This window comes from Mastomys coucha, unplaced genomic scaffold (assembly GCF_008632895.1).
Source record: "Mastomys coucha isolate ucsf_1 unplaced genomic scaffold, UCSF_Mcou_1 pScaffold15, whole genome shotgun sequence".
Lineage (NCBI taxonomy): Eukaryota > Metazoa > Chordata > Mammalia > Rodentia > Muridae > Mastomys > Mastomys coucha.
Window position 1 is genome coordinate 117050558 of NW_022196897.1, and position 20310 is coordinate 117070867.

The following is a 20310-nucleotide window of genomic DNA, read 5'->3' on the forward strand; positions in this document are numbered from 1 at the left end:
AAGAGACTAAGTAACTTGCCTAAGACCAAGTAACTACGTAGAGACGGAATTTACCCAAGGGCTTTAGCCCTTAAAGCCATCCAGAACCATTCCACTCTCTGGTGGAGGGTGACAGAGTCACAGAGGAGAGTATGATGTCTACCTGAGTTTAACCCCAGGAGTGCGTGCGTGGTGTTTAACAGAGGGGTGGGAAGAGAGACTTGGAGTTTAGTGAATGACTAGACCCTTTCTGATGAGGAGAAACTTCACCTGCAATTCATTTGTCCCCTACTCAAGTTGGCTCCTAGGTGTTTCCCTTTGGCAGGGACCATCAGAGGCATTTCTACAGGGCCACCTCCACCTCACTCTCTAGGCCTTTTATATATGTTTTTAAAATTCAATTTTGGGGATTGGCCCAGAGCCTTGGATATGTTGAGAAGTGTTCTGCTGTTAAGCCACATCTCTGTTCCTTGCCTTTTTGAGGCAGGCTTTCACTGTGTGAAAAGACTCAGCCTGGGCGTGAGGTTGGTATGTAGCCAAGGCTAGCCTTGAACTCTGTTGCCCTCCTGACATGGCCTCCTGAGGCTGGGATCCACATGCAGTATCTCTCCTCGATGAACCCAGAGTGACCTGTACTTAGCATTGGCTGGTTCCAGGTTGAAATTGGGGGAGGATACCCTCCTGAGACACAGTTCAGAGTAGGGGCTTTGCTGCCACCAAGGGCTTGTATTCCCTTGGACCAAGTGTTGACCTGGTGTAGTCCCAGCAAAACATATGAAAAACCGATAAGGAGGTATAGAGATGAATAAACAAATAATTTCCTTCCTTTCGTGCGTGTGCGTGTGCGTGTGTGTGTGTGTGTGTGTGTGTGTGTGTTGGGGGGGGAGGGTTCAAGACAGGATTTCTCTGTTTGACTCTGGCTGTCTTGAACTTACTCTGTGGTCCAGGCTGGCTTTGAACTCAGAGATCCACCTGCTTCTACAGGGATTTTGCAGTGGTCCTTTAACTTGTGGGTTACTATCCCTTTGGGGTCCAACGACCTTTCACAGGGGTCGCATGTCAGATGTTTCTATTACAATTCATAACAGTAGCAATATTACAGTTATGAAGTAGCGATGAGATAATTTTATGGTTGGGGGGTCACCACGACATGAGGAACTGTGTTAAAGTGTGTCCGCATTTGGAAGCTTGAGAACCACCGGATTAAAGGCATGTGCCACTCCTGCTCTCTAAAAATAATTTCTAAGCAATTATAACTTTTTTTTGAAAAAAGAAAAACGTGCCACCTAGTATTAACGTTGGCTTGTATTTAAAAGTTTGAGGGCTTTACTAGGGAGATACACTTTTAAAAAGGGCCACTTCAGAATATGGGCCAGGTATTGAGGGGATGTGAGCATTCTTTCCGTTTCACCTGAGGTTCCTGGTTCACGCGGGCACCCAACTGAGACCTGCAGTAGGAGAGATAACCCCGGACAAGAGGGGCCCTTTCTCCCTTCTTTTCGAAAGGGCGGCAGAGCCTGGGTAAACTGAGGCGGGCGCGGCGCTCTTACAGTGCCGGAAGACCTCGTCGGCTTTGCAGGGCGGGGCGGCGCCGGGCTGGCTCCCTTCCCGGGCGGATAGGTGGCTGAGGCGTCCCAGCCGCGAGATAGGGGATCGCAGGTGGCTGTGCCGCTCGCAACTCCAGGCTGGGTGGCCTCCGGCTCCCCGCCCCCGGTGGGCGGGCCCGGGGCGGAGCACCCAGGCGGGGTGGGCCGGGGACGCGAGGCGGAGCGGGGCCCCCCGCACAGGCCGCGGCGGCTGGCTCGGCCCTACGGTCCCGGCGGCGGCTGCAGGAGGAAGCCCGGTGGCTGCGGAGGAGGGGAGGCGGAGAGGCCGAGGCCGCTCGCGAAGACGCTCCCCGGCTCCGCAGGGAAAGGTACGGCGCGGCCTCCCCGACCCGGGCGCAGGCAGCTACCGAGCCTCGCAGGCGAGGGGCTCCCGACGGAGGCCGGCGGCGGGCGGTGGGCAGAGGAGACTGCCCGGGCTGGCCGCGACCCCGGGGTCCGGGCCGCATCCCTCGGACGCCCCGCGCGGCGGCGCAGACAAAGCCGGCGAAGGACTCGGGCGGCCCGGAGGGTGTGCGCTGTGGAGGGGAGGGAACACAGCTTGCGGCGGCGGCGGCGACGGCGACGGCCGGGCGTCTGCCGGTCTCCTCGGGACGGCTGGAGGAGTGGGGAGCAGCTCTCCCGCGGGTTGCCCCGGGGCTCGCAGGCTGCCGGGCTTGGCCGGAGCCAGGCTGACGAAGGGGAGGGAGCAGTCGCTTCGCCGGGAAGGGGTGCGGAGGCCGGCCGCCGGCTTGGAGGTGGCGCGGCTGTGGAGCAGGTGAACGGTGCGCGGACCTTTTGGGTCTTGCACCTGAAGCCAACCGCGCAGTGGCTGACCCTTCAGCGAGCGGTGCCCACAGGTTGTTGGAGGAACCTACTGATAGGGGCACAGGCACGTCCCGTCTGGGGTCCGCTTGGCCGAGCTTGTGGGAAACAGCAGGTGCTGAGTGGAGGTCACCCGGGCTGGGGCTAAAGAGAAGGTCAAGAAAGTGTGTGAATGGCTCTCATTTATTTGTGTTCTGCTACCTCTGTCCTTTTCCTCTTACAGAGGAAGGAGCATTTACAGGGCTTGAAGGGCCGCGCTTCCTCTTGGGCTCCTGGGCCCTGTGACCATCCCCTTATGTGTCCCTGGCATTTCTTACCCAGCAGGTTTTGAGAACAGTCTTTGTCCGCCCTCTCATTTCACACTCTCCCTTTTTGGCTTTGAACCTCATCCCCCTTCAACCAGGGACCCAATTCCCATCACAAGGTTCTCCTCGGAAGTGCTGACTTTAGCAGTGCCCCCTAAGAGGCAAAGCACCTTTCCTTCTGCAGTCCATCCAGGGCTGCTCTAGCAGCTCTAGCTTGCCTGGCAGCGTCTCCTAGAAAGCTCTGTCCTAGAGTTGTATCTGTCCCTGAGTGCTCCAGTTCCTCCCTTCTGCCGGCCTGCCTTCGTCTGTCACCTTCCCCTTCATTTCCCTGTTAAATGTTGGAGGGCCCCAGGGCTCTTTTCTCAGCATCTCCTCTCCTGACTGCCCTTCTCACCATCCTCCGTTTCACTTTCTACCCCTGTTTTCATTCTTTCTTATGATTAAAATTTTTTTAAAAATTTATATACACAAAGATCTCTGTTTTGACTTATTTTATGTGCACTAGTATTTTTGCCTGCATGTGTGTGTGTGTGTGTGTGTGTGTGTGTGTGTGTGTGGTTGTCAGATCCCTGGAACTGCGTTTACAAGTAAACTGTCATGTGGGTGCTGGGAACTGAACTCTTGGTTCTCTGGAAGAGTAGCTAGTGTGCTTAACCGATGAGCCATCTCTCCAGCCCAGAACACAAAGATCTTAAGTGGTTTCATGCTCATGATTTTCAGTGGCAGATCTTGTCTCTGGCCCCAGCTGGTTCCTACCAGTCTTCTGATGTCCTAATGTAGGTGAAGCAGAATCCTGAGAACACCAGGGGGCAGGGTCCTCTTGGGTCCTGACATCTGAGAGTGGCTGGTAATCTACCCATCTCTTAGCAGCACGGACACCTTTCCACCCACCCTTCACAGCCAGTCCTAGAACAAGGCCTTTTGGTCTTGACAGAGTCCAGCTAGGGTCCATTCTCTATGCTGTGATTCCATTGCCCTTGCCTCAGGCTACTGCCCCACACCGAGTCACCTTTTAAGTGTCCCTAAATATTGTAGTAGCCCTCTCACAGTGCACACACTTATCTACTTTGCATCTATTTTTAACGGAGCAGCAAGAATAACATAGAACATTTTGATCAGATCATTTTATGCTTTGATGGCTTCTTATTACACTTGAATAAAGTCTAAGAGGTTTCCCTTGGCCTAGTTGACCCTCTGTCACGTGGCCACTGGTGACCTCCCAGCCTTATTTGACTCTTGACACCTTTATATTCTCCCTGTCAGACACATCTATCTCTTCAACATCCTAAGCTTTTTCCTGACCCAGGGGCTTTGCTCATGGTATCTCTTCTTTGACTTGAAGATTTTTTTCCTCAGTGCTTTTACTGGGCATACTTTGCTTCTATTTTTTAGATCTAAGTTTAAGTATACCTTCCCCAGACACCATCCTAGCCTGTGTAGAGGGCCCCCTTCTACACATGATCCATCGTAGAACTTGACTGTATATTGTATATTTAACTTCATTTTATGTGTAAGAGTCGACTTTGTTTGGCTTCTTAACCTTGACCGGTTGGCCCATTGCTATACCTGGGGCATCTTGCTTGGTGCCCTGTAGGTAACACTCAGGAAGCCTTGAGCCAGAAAGATGAGGTTGGGCTGGACTGGAAGGAAATGGGTATGACAGTTAGCACAGGAGACTGCTGTAGCTTTAAGTGATCCTGAAGGTTTTTTATTTTGTTTCCACAAAAGCAGTTGTCAAAATTGATGCAAGGATGTGAGCCAGCCAGTGGAATGTGAGGAAGCAGGATGTGAGGATGAGGGGAAGCAGAGAGGGTATGGTTACTGTGGGGTCCTTTCTGTCTAACAAAGGGAGGCCAGTCACATGCAATCGCATGTCAATTGCAGCTAAAATGATTTCCTTTGCTTTCTTGACTAGACATCCAGGTGTATGTGTGTGTGAAACAGTGGGTATTAGCAATGTAGAAAGCAGGCTTCCTAATTCAGGACATGGGGAGAGCCTGGGATTTATTTCCAGCCCACTCCCTTGGGTGGTTGCTGCAAGTTCAGACCTAGGGTGGGAGGGAGTTGAGAAGAAGAAGCTGGGTTTGGGGGTGTGCCTCTTTATGAACCCTCATCTTGGTATCCACAGCTTTCCAGTTTGTACAGAACAGTCGAGGGAGTGTTGAGTCATGGGGCCATCACTTCAGGGTAGAGGGGAGAGCCAAGGCACCGCTGATATGGAAGGGAAGGAAGTTGGAATCTTGACGGGGGAACCTAGGATAGATCCAAAGGTCACACTGTGGGTCAAGTGCTGGAGCTAGGAGCTGACAGTTCATATCCGAGGCTGGCATATCTGGAAAGGGTCATGAACTGGCATAGGTGGGAGCAAAGAGGGCATCCTGAGAAGGGGAAGTCTAGCCAAGGGCAAGCGGGTAGGGCAAGGTTGTCGTGTGCTCAGTGGGCACTAGATATATTGCCTCTTTGTATGCTCTTAGCAACTTACCTGGTTGCCTTTATTTCCGTTTGATTGAGGGCAGACTGGAGGCACAGTATTATAATTAACAGTGGCAGAGTGAGAGGTCTGGCTCTGGAATCCAGGCCACTTCTCCCATGGCTCTAGGATTTGGGCCAGTGGAGAGCTTCTTAACAAGCAAGGGCCTTTCCTGCCTGCAGGGTGCCTGATATCCTCTAAAGGTGGAGTACTTGCTCGGAGCGGGCAGCCAAGTCTCTGCTTCTGACCTCACTTTCTCTTCTGGAATAAATTCCAAACCCAGGTCAAGTAATTGGGGTCCACGTACACTGATATCAGGGTTGGCGGGGGTGGGGGGGTGGGGAGGGGCTCTGTGATTCTAAACACTAATTAGAATGTCACCTCTTAGTTTATGCCCCTGACTTTGCTTCTTTGAGTTCTCCCTTCCTGGAGAGGACAGAACTCAGTAAGGCTCTGCAGACATCCAGCCTCTTTCTGACTCTGCCTGGAACAGTGAGGTAGTGCTTCCATCTTGGCTCTGGAGCCCCACTGGGGTCTGAGGTAGGCTGGATGCCCGATGCAGAGCTGAGGGATAGAGGAGGATTGGAAGTGCCATTGACCTCTTTCTGCCTTGCTGTAAAATGGAGTGAGACTTTTTTTTTTTTTTTTCTTTGTCCTTGGAGGCTGTGGAGATCAGCAGTTTTGTGGAACTATGTTCTCAGGGGTTTTCTAAGGGTTGCGGGTTCTGGGACCCAGGCCAGGGCAGCAGTGTCTGTGAGCCTTTTCCAGGGGCCCCTCCAGACATGACCACCCCTAGGATCCCGACTGAGTGAGGAGGGGCTGCTGACCACACTGACATGATGTTTATTACAAATTCTGAGCCCCAGGTTTTAGGGATTTGTTTCTCCACTTGGGCAGATCCTCCATCTCCTCCCAAGAAGAGAAAATAGGATTGCTGGCCATTCTCTTCTGCATTTAGGGAAACTGAGACGTAGTACATCAAGCACATCGCTGTAGCCATCAGGAAGTTCATGGTGGAGGCCTGTTTATGCCTGAATCCTAGTTTGCTGAGTTGGAGACTAGTGCAGAGTCTGAGCTTGGTACACTGGGACTTCTTAGATGTCATTGGCACTTGGAATCTTCCCTGCCCAGTCTGGTGTTCAGAGGCAACAGGAACAAAGGGTGTGGTCCTCACTGTTCAGGAAATAGAAGAGCCATGCCAGGTGCAGTTCGGAGACGCTTCCTGGAAGAAGTAGTGCTTTGAGGGTGTCCTGAAGCCTGTCTGGGGACTGACTTGTATCGTTACAGGGTGGGAAGAGAGGTCAGGCCTGGGGAAGTGGGTTGAAGCCATGCTGGGAAAAAGCTTGGTTGCCCAGCTGCAAAGTTTGGACTTATACCAGGCTCCAGGAAACCATTGAAGGTTCTAGGCCATGGCTGTCATGATATGATTAGAGCTGGGGTTAAACAAAAAATGGTTCTCAAACATGAACACAGATGTACCACCTGCTCAGCTTACTAAAATGCAATCAGTCCTGTCTGATTGAGTGAGGCCTGGGAATCTGAAATTCGTTTGTTTTTCTTTCAAGACAGTGTCTAAATTATGTATCTCCGGCTGTCCTAGAACTCACTAATTAGACCAAACTTACTGCCAACTTGCAGAGACCTGCCTGCCTCTGCCTCCAGAGTGTTGGGATTAAAAGTGTGCACCATGCCCTACTGAGGCTCTGCATTTCTAAGTGCCTATGCAGTGCAGAATTGCTAATCTATTGGTGCAGTGAATTCAGACCTGTGTCCTGTGGGACAGGCTCCGTTTAGATGGGACCTGCAGCGAGTCCCTTCAGTCCCTTGTGGACTGTTTGGCAGAATTAGAGAGCTACCTTTGTAGGAAAAGGAGTGTAGAGGATGCTTGAGGGGGTCCTGCTTGGAAGTGGGGCTAGATGAAGGACCTATGGGGACTTGGGTCTCAGAGACTGGTAGCTCAGGCCTGATTTCTTAGAGCTCCAGGAGCAAAATGGGGCTTCTAGGGTGACTGGGTCTTACACATGGTGATGTGTAGATGGTAGGCAGGGCACCTTATCTCTACTTGCAGCATAGTCTGGTGGGGTAGCCAATCTGGGGTTAGCACCCTTCCTCTAGCCAGGGCGGAGCAAGAGATTGGGGCTGCAGCTGGCTTCAGCACCAGAACGGCTGTGACACTTCTGACAAGCCCTCTGTCATTCTCCTTCCCTTTGGGAGACCCTGTTGCTGCTGTTGATGGTCACATGAGCTGCTGCTGTGGTCTTACTCTGCCCAGGTCACCTCCCCAGTGTATTTGAGAGTCAGGGTCTGGCTGAACCACTACAGGCAAGTGTCTGCTCCCTTTTGCCATCTCAGTTTCCTTGTCTGTAAACAGAGAGGTTCTGTTCCCCCATGGAGTGATGTCACAGAGTTTGTTGGGTGGGGCGCTGTGTATTTCCAGAGTAGCAGCTTAATACACCTAAGTTTTGGTTTACTATTAAAAGTTGTGTGCTAATGATGCAGGAGAGTGAGTAATTTGTGTGGAAAACCATCTGGCTTGCTTTGGGCTCTCCCAAGGCTCCTTGCTCTCCCGGCTCAGCACAGCCTAAAGTCAGTTGAGGTCCTATTAGATGCTGGCATCACCAGCATGCAGTCACCACTTTCCGGCACAAGGTGGGAAGATGGACACTCAAGGTGAATGCCACCCTGTGCCCAGAGGGGCTGGCAGGGCTGGGGTTGGCCTGCTTTAATGTTAAGTTCTACAGATGTTCTACCAACTCTTCAAAGAAGGGTATAGTCAAACCTGTCTCCCCACTTTGCCAGGCCTTCCTGAGGGGTGAGGGGGCAACATTTCTCAAAGACTGCTCTAAGTCTCCTTAGGGATTAGGGAACAGAGAAGAGAAGAGATTGGCAGGTCTTGTGGGAGGGTCACGCTGTGTTCATGAGAATTTGAGGTCCAGACAAGTTATATAGGAAAGGAAGATGGCGTCATGTTTCTCAAGATGATTTGGCTAAGGGAATATGTGTTTTTAAAGATCTCCTAATATCTTACCGAGCAGGAAAAGTCCCTTTGGGACTGGCTGATGTGGAAGGATGCTGCTCACTAGAAACCACAAACACCGTGGGAGGAAAGGAAGGGTTGAGGGCTGGCTTCCCGAGAGAGGGAGGGAGGCTTGGTAGGACAGGCATAATTCCACAGAGGAGGAGGAGGAACGGCCTGATGGATCCCAGGCCCAGAGCTGGTCTTGGGCTCTTGTGCTCACTACTGTCTTCACTGGGTGAATGCTTGAATGACGCAGAAGACTTGATGTGATGTCCTGGACATGATGGCAGCAGGCCCAGATCTTCTGATCCTGGAAGGGGCTTCTGCCTATGTTACAGCACCCTGCTACTTTTTTTTGATGTACTGTTCCTCACCCTCTCATTCAGAAGTTACCCGAGTGAGGTTGTGACTCTGGGCACGAAGATGAAGCTCCCTGTAACTCAGTTTCTTTATTTATGCCATGGGATAATATTACCTCCTTTGAAGGGTTGTGTTGGAACACCAGCTGGAGGTTTTGACTAGTGTGATTCACAAATGGATGGAAGCGATGTCTCCAGGAAGAACCCAGGAAAGGGCTTACCTTGGATAAAAGCCAGCAGAGACACCCCCAAGGCTGGGGTGGAGCCCTGCTGAACCAGTGCAGTGCTTAGGAAAAGGAGTAGGGGCTAGTGTAGCAGGGACTGGCTTCAGGAGTAGTGGCCAGGAGGGTGAGGACGTAGGAGAGAGGGGTTGGGAATCAGAGAATCCCTGAGAGAAAACAGTGGCCAAGCAGGACATGTGCAATTCCAGTGCTAGGAAGAGGCGAAGAGTTTCAGGTTGGGTTACATAGTGAGACCCTATCTCAGAGCTTAAAACAAAAATCAGAAAATAACAGCAACAACAGACAATAAAATGTAAGAGACTGCTAGGATCCTGTATTAGTTACTTAGACCCTGGGAAGCCATTGAGGTTTTTTTTTTTTGTTTGTTTGTTTGTTTGTTTTTTTGTTTTTGTTTTTGTTTTTGTTTTTTGTTTTTGATGTGATCAGGACAGCTATTTAGTGAGAAATATGACACGGGACACAGTGAAGAGGTAGGATATGGTTTCCCATATCTGTGCCCCTTCCTGGCTCAAAGTGTGGGGAGTGGTTGGGTTGCTTATCCTCAGATTCTGACTTTTTGCAAGATATTAGGAGTCTCACTCTGTGGCCTTCCCAGAGTGGGTGTTGTCAGCACAGGAGGGCGAAGAGGCAGTGTTCAGGGTGCCTGCCCCCCCACCTCCCTGTGACTGGTGGGGATAGCCTGAGCTCCCACACCCTTTCCCTGCACATCTGCAGTGTGAGGACTCTTCACACTCAGAAGCTCAGGTTGGGAGGCAAGGTGTGGCATCCCCGCAGTCCTAGAGGAGGGGCCAGACTTCTGCAGTGTCAGGGGATCACCCCCTGCTGCTGCTGCTGCTGCTGCTGCTGCTGCTGCTGCTGCTGCTGCTGCTGCTGCTGCTGCTGCTTTGGTCCCTCTGAGAAATCCAAGTAGAGGATGCTCAGTGGGGCTTTCCACCAGCTTCAGTCCACTCCTGTGGTGTGTCTCCGTGGTGTGTCCTTTGCCCTTGCTCTTGCCTCCTCAAACAGGCTGGAGCCCTGGGCTCCCTGTAAGTGCAGGGGTGGAGGACCAAGGTTGAAGAAAAGCATTTGCATTTAAACATAGCTGAGTGGCCTGGTGTAGGGTTCTATAACCCTTGCCAATCATTTCTCTGCCTGCTTCTTGGGATTTATTAGGAAACAAAGCAAAGAACGTAGCCACCGGATGCCAGCTATGAGCTAGTCCCCTGCCACACCCCAACCCCCAAACTGAGACCTGGGCTATTCTCTTGTTAAAGGGGACACTGATCAAACTCAGGTTCTGGGTCATCTGGCTTGATGCTCTCTCCTTATCCAACCTCCCTTCCCCTTAGGACCTTCCCTTCCCCCCTAGAGCCTACTCCCTCCCCCTTAGAACCTGCCCTGCCCCCTTCCCCTTAGAACCTGCCCCTCCCTCTTAGAACCTGCCCCCTCCCCCTTAGAACCTACCCCCAAACCCTCAACTGTGCCCCACCCTTACTCTGCCCATCTGCTTGCTGTCTTGATTCTGGAGCTAAAGGTGTTGGCCATGGAAGGCTGGTAAAATCCTAGACTCTGAGTCAAATAGATTTTAAGATAATCCTTGCAGAAGACACCTATTGGGGCAAACACTGAAGAAACTGTAAGAGGAAGTTTTCGTTAGTTGGTACGTTATTACAGACTCTTACTGTCCTTAACTTTGGTAAATTAATTTAGAAATCACACATACTGTAGAAAGATTTGGAGCTTGGAGGGTAGCTTTGGGAAGGAGTCAAATGTGACTCTCACAAAAAATTAGAGGGTCTCATAGAATGACTTGTATAACCTTTCTGAACCCCACCCCGCCCCATTTCCTCCTCTGTGGTGGGGAAGGGTTGCTGTGCAGACCAACTGGAACATTCTGCAGGAAGGTGTTTGGCACTACACTCCGAATCTTCAACTTGCTCATAGTGACAATATTGGCAGACTGTCTCGAGTAGACCTGACTTCAAAAGCAGGGAGTTGTTGAGTCGCTTTGAACTTAACAAAAGACTCAATGCCTTAGCTCCCCAGGTGTTTTATGGGATACTGTCACAGGCCCTAGACCCAGCTGTAGGCTTTGCCGGGAACACCATTGATTTTTAAAGACTGCTTGTTTGTGTGTGGGTTATGCTGTCTCCTTGGATATTGTCAAGAGCCCTTTGGTGGCTGGTCCTGTGCATTTATTAGCAGCCTAAAGTCACCAGGAGGGGGAGGTCTTCAGCTAGTGAGAGGAGGTGACTGACTTTTAGTGGAGGTCATGGGTTGTCTTGGAGTTTCCATTTAACCAGGCAAAGCAACATTGCCATATCCCATACCCTATTTATGAAGGAGGAGCCAAGGCTAAAGGTTGAGTCTGACGTGGTGTTTGCCTGGCAAGCCTAAGCTAGCCCCAGGAGCAGGGAGACTAGAGTGCTCTATGGCCCACCCTGCCAGACACCCAGGCAGGTGTCCTCCTAGTGACAGTCCCAGGTTTTGGCTGTGCATCTGTGCCAGGCTTTGAGATGACTCTTCCTAGCCTCAAGTGCTTGGGATAATGTGTGTAGTGTTAGTCCACAGAGAGAGAGAGAACAAGAGAAGTAGCTTGCCTGGAGCAGCCCTTGGGATTGTCTCTCAGGATGGGGTGGTGAGGGTGAGGACGTGAGACCTGAATAAAGACCAGAGTTTGGGCCTGTGTGGCCTCCATCTGTCTCTGCAGCCCTCTTTACCTGTTTGCTCATCTGTACAATGGGTGGCAGGGTGCTTGTGAGCATGAAAAGAGTCTAGCACAGGGCTTGGTATAGAATATTAAAATCAAACAGCAGTGTGCTTGGTGTTCGTCTCTGGTTGGATTTGGGGGAGGGTATTTTGTTAATGCAAATGCTGTGTGTGATCATGTACCTCAGCTTTGTAATTCATGGTGTAATGAGGCGACCTTTGAGTGGAAGTTTTGCTAGAAAGGGGTTTATCGAAGACAAGGACTCCCTCCTTGCAAATGCTCCCCAGATCCAGCAAACTTTAAACAGCTCTGCCTTGTGGGGCTGAAGTGTCTCTTTGCATGCAGGGAGGACAAGTCTTCAGCTGGGTGAAGTGGAGGCTCTGTGACTCAGGAGAGAGGCGAGGCTTGCTGGAGACCCCCGCCTCCCTGGGTCTACAGTCATGCACAGTTGGGCATTGTGCAGAGTCACGAGGGCCACTGAGGGTGAGGGGGAGATGAGTGGCTGAGTTGTGTTCACAGCCTCATTTTTTTTACAAGTGGTTTTAGCAGAAAGTGCTGACTATGCTGGTCTCCTTTCTCCCAGCACCAGCCTATGGAGAAGCCACCCCTCACCTGCCAGCTTGTGTTCTAGGTGTCCGTCCATCTTTCAGTATCCGCCAAGGATAGATCTCTGTTGCTTCTGGCCCTGGGCCGGGTGACTCACATCTGGGGTGGGTCTGCAGGTGATGGTGGCCTCTCGAGGTAGGTGGTGCCTTGTCAGTCCAGGTGATACCAGGGCAGTTCTACTGTGTTTTGGGGGTGTGTCGGGGACTGTGACCTGCAGAAGCTTGGTGATGACCCTGGCAGGAGAACAGGGCTCAAGGCCAGAGTTCCAGGCTTTACCCCTTAGCCAGTGGGGCCTGCATCAGGTATTTGGCCTTGCGTAGGTTTTTATCTTTCTTATACCCTACACTGATCACAAGGGGTAAAAGGGTCAGCTAGATAGATAACAAAGAATTAGTCTGGGTTTATCCCAGCAGTGTCATGACTGGTCACTGAAGTCATGCTGGCCTGCCTTGGCTCTACATCCTGCCTCTCAGTAAGTTCCGGGAGGTCCACACAGCATTCTCACTTCCTCTGTGCCAGGGCTGCCCCTGCCCTCCTCCCTGACCTCTTTCTTTGTGGCCCTTGTAAGCTCTGGCTTGTCAGGTTCTTAAGGGGGCAGCTCTAGCTTTTCTGTAGTTCTGGTGCCCAGGGCTTCCACAGAGTGACACTCATTAAAACTTGCCCCTTCTACCTGGTGCTGGCTAACATAGTTTTCCTCAAACGTGTTATGTGCTGTATCTAGTTACTTTAGATCTGCCCAGTCCAGGCCTAGAATGCCCATATGCTTTAACAAGAAACTCAGCACACTCCACCCACATGTCCAGTGTCCACCCAGACTCCACATCCTCTGGAATACAGCCTATGGAGGTTGATACCTGTATGCTGTTGTTTGAGTGACTGTATGACTCCTTTGCTTTGGAGAGAAGGGATAGGGATGCTGTTCGTAGAGTATCCTATCATCCAATGAGAGGGTGGAGTGGTGGGGGGGCTAGTTTCTTCCTAGGAATAGCACAGGCTTATCTGTATCTCATGTCTCCATGAGAATCATGGGTATGGATAAAGACTCTGAGGAGAAGGTGGGATGTGTCTTCCCCACTTCTTCTGACACATCTATTCCCAACTCTTTGTGCTTGGAAGGAAGGTCAGGTGAATGCATCTGGGACCCAGGGTCTAGGGCCTCAGGCCTCGGCCAGGAGACCTTTGGTATAGAGGACAGTCAGCAGCCTTGGTCTCATGAGTTATTCTCATCAGCAGTATCTCTAAGCATCACCATCTAGGAATGGAACTGACTCCTTCCCTGCCTGGATTAGGTTCCCTAGTCTGGATCCTAGCTCCCTGTTATACCTTTGAGTTAGCCAGCTGTGAGCCTCAGCTCTGTCTCTATGATGTTCTGTCCTCCACAGTGTCAAATGCAGTACAAAGCAAGGCTGAATCTTATATGCAAATATAGATCTCACTGAGTACTTCTGACAGGGAGTCTAGGAGCCAGACCAGGCCAACTGTTAGATGGCTGTTTCTACGTTAGGGATGAGAAAGGGCTTTCCAGGCTTGTTTGGTTAGACTTCAGCCCTATGTCTTGGGGCCATTCCTGTAGAGGAAGAGGCTGTAGAAGAGGGAGAAGAAGACATGGATGAATGTGGTGTTACATAAGGACACTCATGGCTTGAGGTGTATTCTAGACCTGGGCTACCGAGGACTTTGGGAGCTAGACAATGACAGCATCAAAGGAGACCTTGACCATGACCTGGTCTCAGCTCTGTCACCCCCCTCCTCTGATATACCATCAGTCTCTTGGAGTCTCTGCATTTAGAACATGCTCCAGAGCCTTGGCTTGAAATTAGCTTTTGGCTAGGCAGTGATAGCACACACCTTTAATTCCAGCACTTGGGAGGCAGAGGCAAGCGGATTTCTGAGTTTGAGGCCAGCCTGGTCTACAGAGTGAGTTCCAGGACAGTCAGGGCTACACAGAGAAACCCTGTCTTGAAAAAAACAACAACAAAACAAACAAACAAGCAACAACAACAGCAACAAAAAATTAGCTTTCACATATGACCCTAAAATAATACCTGTGTTTGTGCTCCTATTCCATGGAGTCTGACTTAAATGAGCTAGTGTGAGTATAGGTATTTGTAGACATCTCTTGGGGACAGTAATGCTCCTGCCAGTGGGACTTGTAAACTGCTTTCTAGTTCTGGTTTTCAGAATGGGGATGGAGTTTCTGAGTGATGGAGGTGTGGCCTGGGGATCTCCCCCTTAAGGCTTCCTAGATAGGAGACCGAAGGTTATTCATTATCTATTTCTGGGCAACAAATTGCCTCAAAGCTAGTAGTTTTAAAACAGCGAAATCATCACCTGTAGCTCTTCTATTCGTCAGGAATGAGGATGCAGTTGAGCTGGGTGGTTCTGTCTCAGGATCTAAAGTCATCTAAAGTCTCTGGGGCTGGAGGATCTGTTCCTTTGAAGGATCACGTCTGCTTATCAAGATGGCACGGCCACTGTGTCTTTCATAACCCAGTTTTAGGCATCCCATCCCATCATTTCTGCAATATCCTCTTAGCTACAAAGGTCACCTCAAAGGGAGAGGATTTCATTAGGGCATGAGTACCAGAAGGGGCACCACAGCACTCATGCATTCATGCACCTGTGGCAGGTGGGACCTGCGGCAGGTGGGATATGGGCTGACCCTTTTCTCCCGATGTGTTTGTTCCTCGACTACCGTGAGACAGCACTTTGTGAAGTGGGTAGCTTGGTCAAGCTTCATGTTCATGCTTCGTAATTAATTGATGTGAGAGGAGGGTCTGAGACCTTTACTGGGTGGGCTTCCTTCAAGCTCCACCCACATCTTTTCACCTGGTTCAGTCTTCTCCCACTTTGTACAGGTGGGGGCCTGCGGAAGAATAAAGAACTATTACTGTGGATATGTGCTTCTCTCTAGGCCTCTGCATGCACTGTCACACAACCCGTTTTACAGATGAGGTCACTTATCTTAGGTTTCTACTGCTTTGATAAAACAATGACCAAAAACTAACTTGGGGGAGAAAGGGTTTATTTGGCTCAGTTGTTCTGAGTCACAGTCTGCAGAAGGAAGCCAAGGTGGGAAGTGACAATGGGGAATACTGTTTACTGACTTACTCCTCAGGCTTGCTCAGCCTGCTTTCAGGGACCGGAAGACCACCCGCACAGCGGTGCCACCGCCCACAATGGACATGACCCTTCTACATCATTAATCAGGAAAATGCCTTATAGACTTGCCCACAGGCAGTTTGGTGAAGGCGTTTTCTCAGTCAAGATCTTCTTTTACAGATGACTCTAGCTTGTTTCAAGTTAGCACAACCCAAAAGTCAGCTAATCTGTCACTCATCCAGTAAGTGGTAGGAATTCTAATTACTGTTATTGAAAAGTTGGTGACCACATCTCAGAACATACATGACAACTGTGGTGGAAGGGGCTATTAGTGATGATGTGGGTGAGAACTCTCTTTTCTTGGTGATCCGCCAGCTGCGTCCTACTGGACTTGCCCTTCCAGGGAGGTATAAAAAAAAATACCTTATGTCTGTTCTACTTTACAGCGCAGCAGGAAATTGAGTCTGGTCCAGGGTGATCACCTCCCCGGGCACCTCCCACTCCTGTCTACTATTCCCATGAGGGAGGTGTGTATACTCTGTGTCCTCCACTGCCAGTCAAAGTTGCCATGAGTGCCTGGCTCCCTCTTCTTCTTAAACAGGTTTATAAGAAGCTTTTTAAAGTTGTCCTTTCCATAACTACATTTTGGGAAAGATGTGCATAACCCAGGCTCCGTGCTTGGAGAGAAGCCAGGCACCAGGAGGAAGTTAGGGCTTTAGTCGTCATCAGGGCCGGCATCAGGGCCACTGCTGGTCTGTGAAATGAGGTACCTGTTTCCCTGTTGTGAACTTGGAGTTGCCTAATGGCCACAGATTCTGGGGTAGGATAGTCAGGCAGAGTCAGGGTTGAGGGGCTCTGACCTAGTCAGGATTGGGCTGGGAGTCAAGTTGTTGGTATTTGATTGACCCCAAGGTCAGGATCCTGTTTGCATTGGGGCCAAGGCTGATGCTGGACTCTTAGCTCGAAGCTTCGGGTTATTTTACATGCAGTGGGATGTTGGAGGGTGACTCCAACCTCTGTGATGGTCCTCTAGGGACCTTCCTTCCTCATGTTCCCTTTGTGAGATAGCTCTCACTGGCCACATTTCTCTCCTGTGCTGTCTTGTTTAATTCTCCCAGAAGTCCACAAGCAGGTGGACTTGCCCCATAGACAGATAGAGAAACTTGAAGACTGGCTTGGTGTCAGGTGGGGCTGAGATATGTGACCCCAGGAGGTGGGAGCGTATTTGATATTCTTGGGGTGAGTTCAGAAGTGTTGGCCAAATGAGGCCTAGAGAAAGGCAGGCCCTGGCCTAGGGATTCTTTAGCCAGCAAGTAGGATACTGAGCTGAGCTGCCCTGTTCTGCCCACTCTGTTTACATCGCTATTCTTGTGCATTGGCCTGGCCCTTCTGGTTTGGTGGAGCTACGCCTTGTACTCACTGTGGCCTGGGCGAGAAGGCTGGGAAGGGTCTGGCTGGGAGGCTGGGGCGGCCTGCCCCAGACTGGAGGGTGGGAGGAGCCCTACACAGACACAGAGCCCCTTTGTTTGCCAGCACAGCAAGGCAGCTGGTGTGGGATTTCTGGGAGTGTTTTTCCCCCCTTCTTTCTTTCTTTTTTACCTTAGAAGAATAATTTCATTGTCTAGGGGGGTCTCAAGATTCCAAATCCTCTGCAGACCTGCCAGGCAGCCCAAAGATGTTCCCCTGGATCTGCCCCAGCTTCCTGCCTTCTCCCTTCCCTCCTGCTAGAAGCTTGGAAAGAGCATCCCTATAAGGAAGTTGAAGCTGGCCATTAGTCCTACCAGTTGGTCCACAGGCTTGGTTGAGGGGGTTGCAGATACTCTGTCTCCTGCAGCTGAGGACACCCGTGTCCTGGGTAGATTTCTCACGAGTAAGCATAGGGCTTCAGGGTGAGGAGGGATGCTGGTCAGAAGGAATGACCTAGTTTGGAGGGTTTCAGCTGGTGTGATCCTGGACTCTAAAGGAGATGAGTGAGGAGGGGGCTGGTGATCTTGGAGCTTTACTCTTCTGCAGGCCGCAGTGAGGTCATCCAGACTGGGTGACCAGAGAAGAACATTGTCTGAGGCACCTGGGGGAATACAAACAAACAGGAAAAAAAAACAACCAAAAACCAACAAACAACCCCAAAACACTTGTGTTCAGAGGGTCCAGGATGGGTAGAATGTTTTATGTCTTTGAAAGGCGTGGGAGGTAGTTGCCCGTGGCACATTTGCAGGAGTAATCACAGTTGGGGACATAGTGACCTGTGGATGAGCGGGAGAGGCAAAGGTGGTCCCCGTTGATGAGGAAGGGGCATCTACACTGGCTGGGCTGGTGAGCTGCATGGTAGTGTCTCTCAGGCTGTGGCCATGCTTACTTGCTGGAGAAGTCCCAGTCCAACCTGGAATCCAGCCTTGCTCAGTGACGGGGAAGCTGTAGCCTCAGTGAGACACCCATGTCCTGGGGACCCCTAGGTAGTTGTTGTACTTAAGAGCCAGTATGTGGAGCCTACAGTCCACAGCTGCACATGATGGCACAGCTCTTAAGTCCCAATGAGGACTGTATGGCCAGAACCCAGAGACAGCTTCTTTGATGTATGGCAAGGAAAATGAATGCTTGCCTTGGGCCATTAGGTAGTTGGGGGGAAGCTCAAGGCTCTGGTGGATCTAGGGATTTATTTATGTTGTGTCTGGTGGGGAGTATCTTGTAGAACAGACATCAGCAAAGCCAGAGGAAATAGGGTTTTCCTGTGTTGTATAGTAGATGCTCAATGAATTGCTGGGTTGTATTCTGGTCATATTAATGGGGTCTAGCCATAGTTATCTTTTAGAGAAGTGGTTCTCAATCTGTGGGGTCAAAGGATCCTTTCATAGGGGCTACCTAAGACCATCCGAGAACACAAATATTTATGATCCATAACAGTAGCAAAATTACAGTTATGAAGTAGCAATGAAATAATTTTATGGTGTGTGTGTGTGGGGGGTCACTACAACTTGAGGAACTGTATTGAAGGGTCACAGCATTAGGAAGTTTGAGAACCACTGGTCTACAGGGTGGAGAATGAGACTGGGTTCAGGTGAGATTCAGAAAGAGGTAGCTGGAGGGTCAGTCCCTGAGGACATTGTGGCTACATAGAGGAGATGTTGTTTGGGCTTTAGGGATGACATGGGTTGGCCCAGTGGATAAAGGGGATCTTCTCTTAAGGACACTCACAACTTTGACCTTGGGGCTGCGGATGGGGTGAGAGCAGGAAGATGTGTGCTACCTCAGCTGAGTTCTGGCATTTCTGGGAGGGGCTCAACAGGATCGGGTGTGGAGGAGGGCCTGACACCGGGAAGCTGAAGCCGAGGCCTGTGACTGGGAGTGCTGTCAGGAGGCAGTGTGGGTATTTTGAAGACATGTACTCATGCTCTGGCTGACCTGATTTCTTGAAGCTTTGGGACTTGGCCTGCTTGGGGACATGGATGCTGGGTAGAAGCCCTAGATACCTCCTCTCCCCCCCCCCCCCCATTTACCATGGAGGCCAGAGCAAGAAGGCAAGTGTCTATTGTTCTGAGCTCCCTCAGCTCCCCTCCTCCTCCCTCACTGCCTGGCTGAGCCAGCACTTTTTCTTCATTCCTTTATCTGTGGGCTAGTACAGGGCGTTCTGTTTCTCCTATGCATACAGATCAAGGCAAAAAGGGGACAGGCATACACCAAGGACCATTTAAATTCTTCTTCAATAAGACAGTTTCCCTCCATCTCTCCCTCCCTCCCTCTACCTTCCTCCCTTTCTCTCTCTCTAACTCCCCCCCTCCTTAAAAAAATTCCCCAAGTGAGGAAAGTGCTAAAAACTAATAGCAAAGGTTGACTGAGCCAGGCACAGTAGGGCTTTCTGGATGTGTCTTCTCTTATTTTTCAGTTGGGCCTAAGGATGTACAGACCCAGAGTGGTAAGAGGGCCACGGTAAACATCCTCTGCTGTCTGTGGTTCTGTGTGTGTGGTGCCTCTGGCTTCTTGTGGGCTACAAGGGTGGATGGAGGTGGTTTGGGACAAGACTCATGGAAGATCGGTACTGTGGGGTTAGCTGGGGAGGCCAGTGGTTCAGGCAACTGCAGGTCCTGTGCTGTTTGCATCTGATATTCTTGTTCAAGGTCTCTGAGATTTGGTGTTGGGAATGGAGGGTTCTTTCTGCAGTCATCTATAAGGTGGCCTGTGGTCCATTTCAGAATCTTGTCATGGTGTATCTACAGCACCTGTTCCTTCTTGTGTCAGGTCCTTAAATGCTGACAGTCAGTCTTATGACAACCTTATTTGACTGTCACAGCAGTGTCGTCATGCTTAGGGGAAGAGAGGTCAGGTAGACTCTTCTGGCTTTTAGAAGGTAGCGTTAGGGATCCTGTGATAAACAGGACCCATCCCCCATGTTTTGTTTTCTTTCAGTTTTTTAAATATCTTTCTATATAGGCCAGGTTAGCTTGAACCTCATCTTCCTGCCTTAGCCTTCCCAGTACTGGAATTACAGGCATATGTGGCCACAGTCAGTGTGGGAACTCCAGCTCAATCCCTGTTACACCTGCTCTACATAGTAGCATTTCAAGACCTGGCTCCACTAGTAAGCTTTACAAACACTGCTGCCTTCCCACCCCTTTATTGCAAAAATGAGACTGTTGGAGTGTCTTTGGGGCTGGGGTGCTGTAAAGGGGAATCCCCACTTTTCCAGAGTATGGGTGAAGCACGCAGCGGTGTCAGGTCTCACCTGGTGCATGGGCACCCTGGCATCATTACAGCTGACACAGGCCCTCCACAGAGCTCTGTGTGTTTACTAGCTTGTCACAGCGTTGGCGGCGGTGGCTGGCAGACTTCCGGTGGCATCGCCACTGACCCTGCCAGTGCGTGCAATCCGCCACATCCTCACCTCTAAATTTAGTGCACAGGAACCTAGGCAGAGGGGAAGGGAGGGAGAGACTCCAGACAGCCCTGCTTGGCATGTTCCCTGGAGGGTGGGGGCCTAAAAGAAGGGGAAGAGGGTAGCGGAGGAGGAGGCAGGAAAGGCTCGCACACACCTATTAGGGGCCTCTCTGGCAAAGCCTGGATTGCCCGGGAGGGATTCTGGGTCTCCAGCGCCATCTGCCTGTATGTCTAGGAAGCATGATCTACCCTGACTTGGCTA

The 20310-nt window shown here is 50.8% G+C and overlaps 1 protein-coding gene and 1 long non-coding RNA gene across 7 annotated transcripts in view; one reads left to right on the forward strand and one right to left on the reverse strand.

Moving 5' to 3' along the window:
* The first annotated feature begins 1625 nt into the window (after positions 1 to 1625).
* The window catches only part of Smox (spermine oxidase), a 36471-nt gene continuing 17786 nt past the window's right edge, over positions 1626 to 20310 (forward strand). For 2 of the 6 annotated variants that reach the window (XM_031371958.1, XM_031371960.1), the window contains exon 1: positions 1629 to 1894. The gene's annotated coding sequence lies outside the window, so the exon portion shown is untranslated. Of the gene's footprint in view, positions 1895 to 7224; positions 7485 to 20310 lie in introns of those variants that run through there. The other 4 variants (XM_031371961.1, XM_031371956.1, XM_031371959.1 and 1 more) reach the window with 4 other exon arrangements.
* On the reverse strand, positions 9074 to 10555 carry LOC116090965. Its single transcript, XR_004118856.1, has 2 exons — positions 10257 to 10555; positions 9074 to 9805 (listed from the first exon to the last, which is right to left on the reverse strand). It is a non-coding gene; the product is annotated as an uncharacterized LOC116090965 (long non-coding RNA).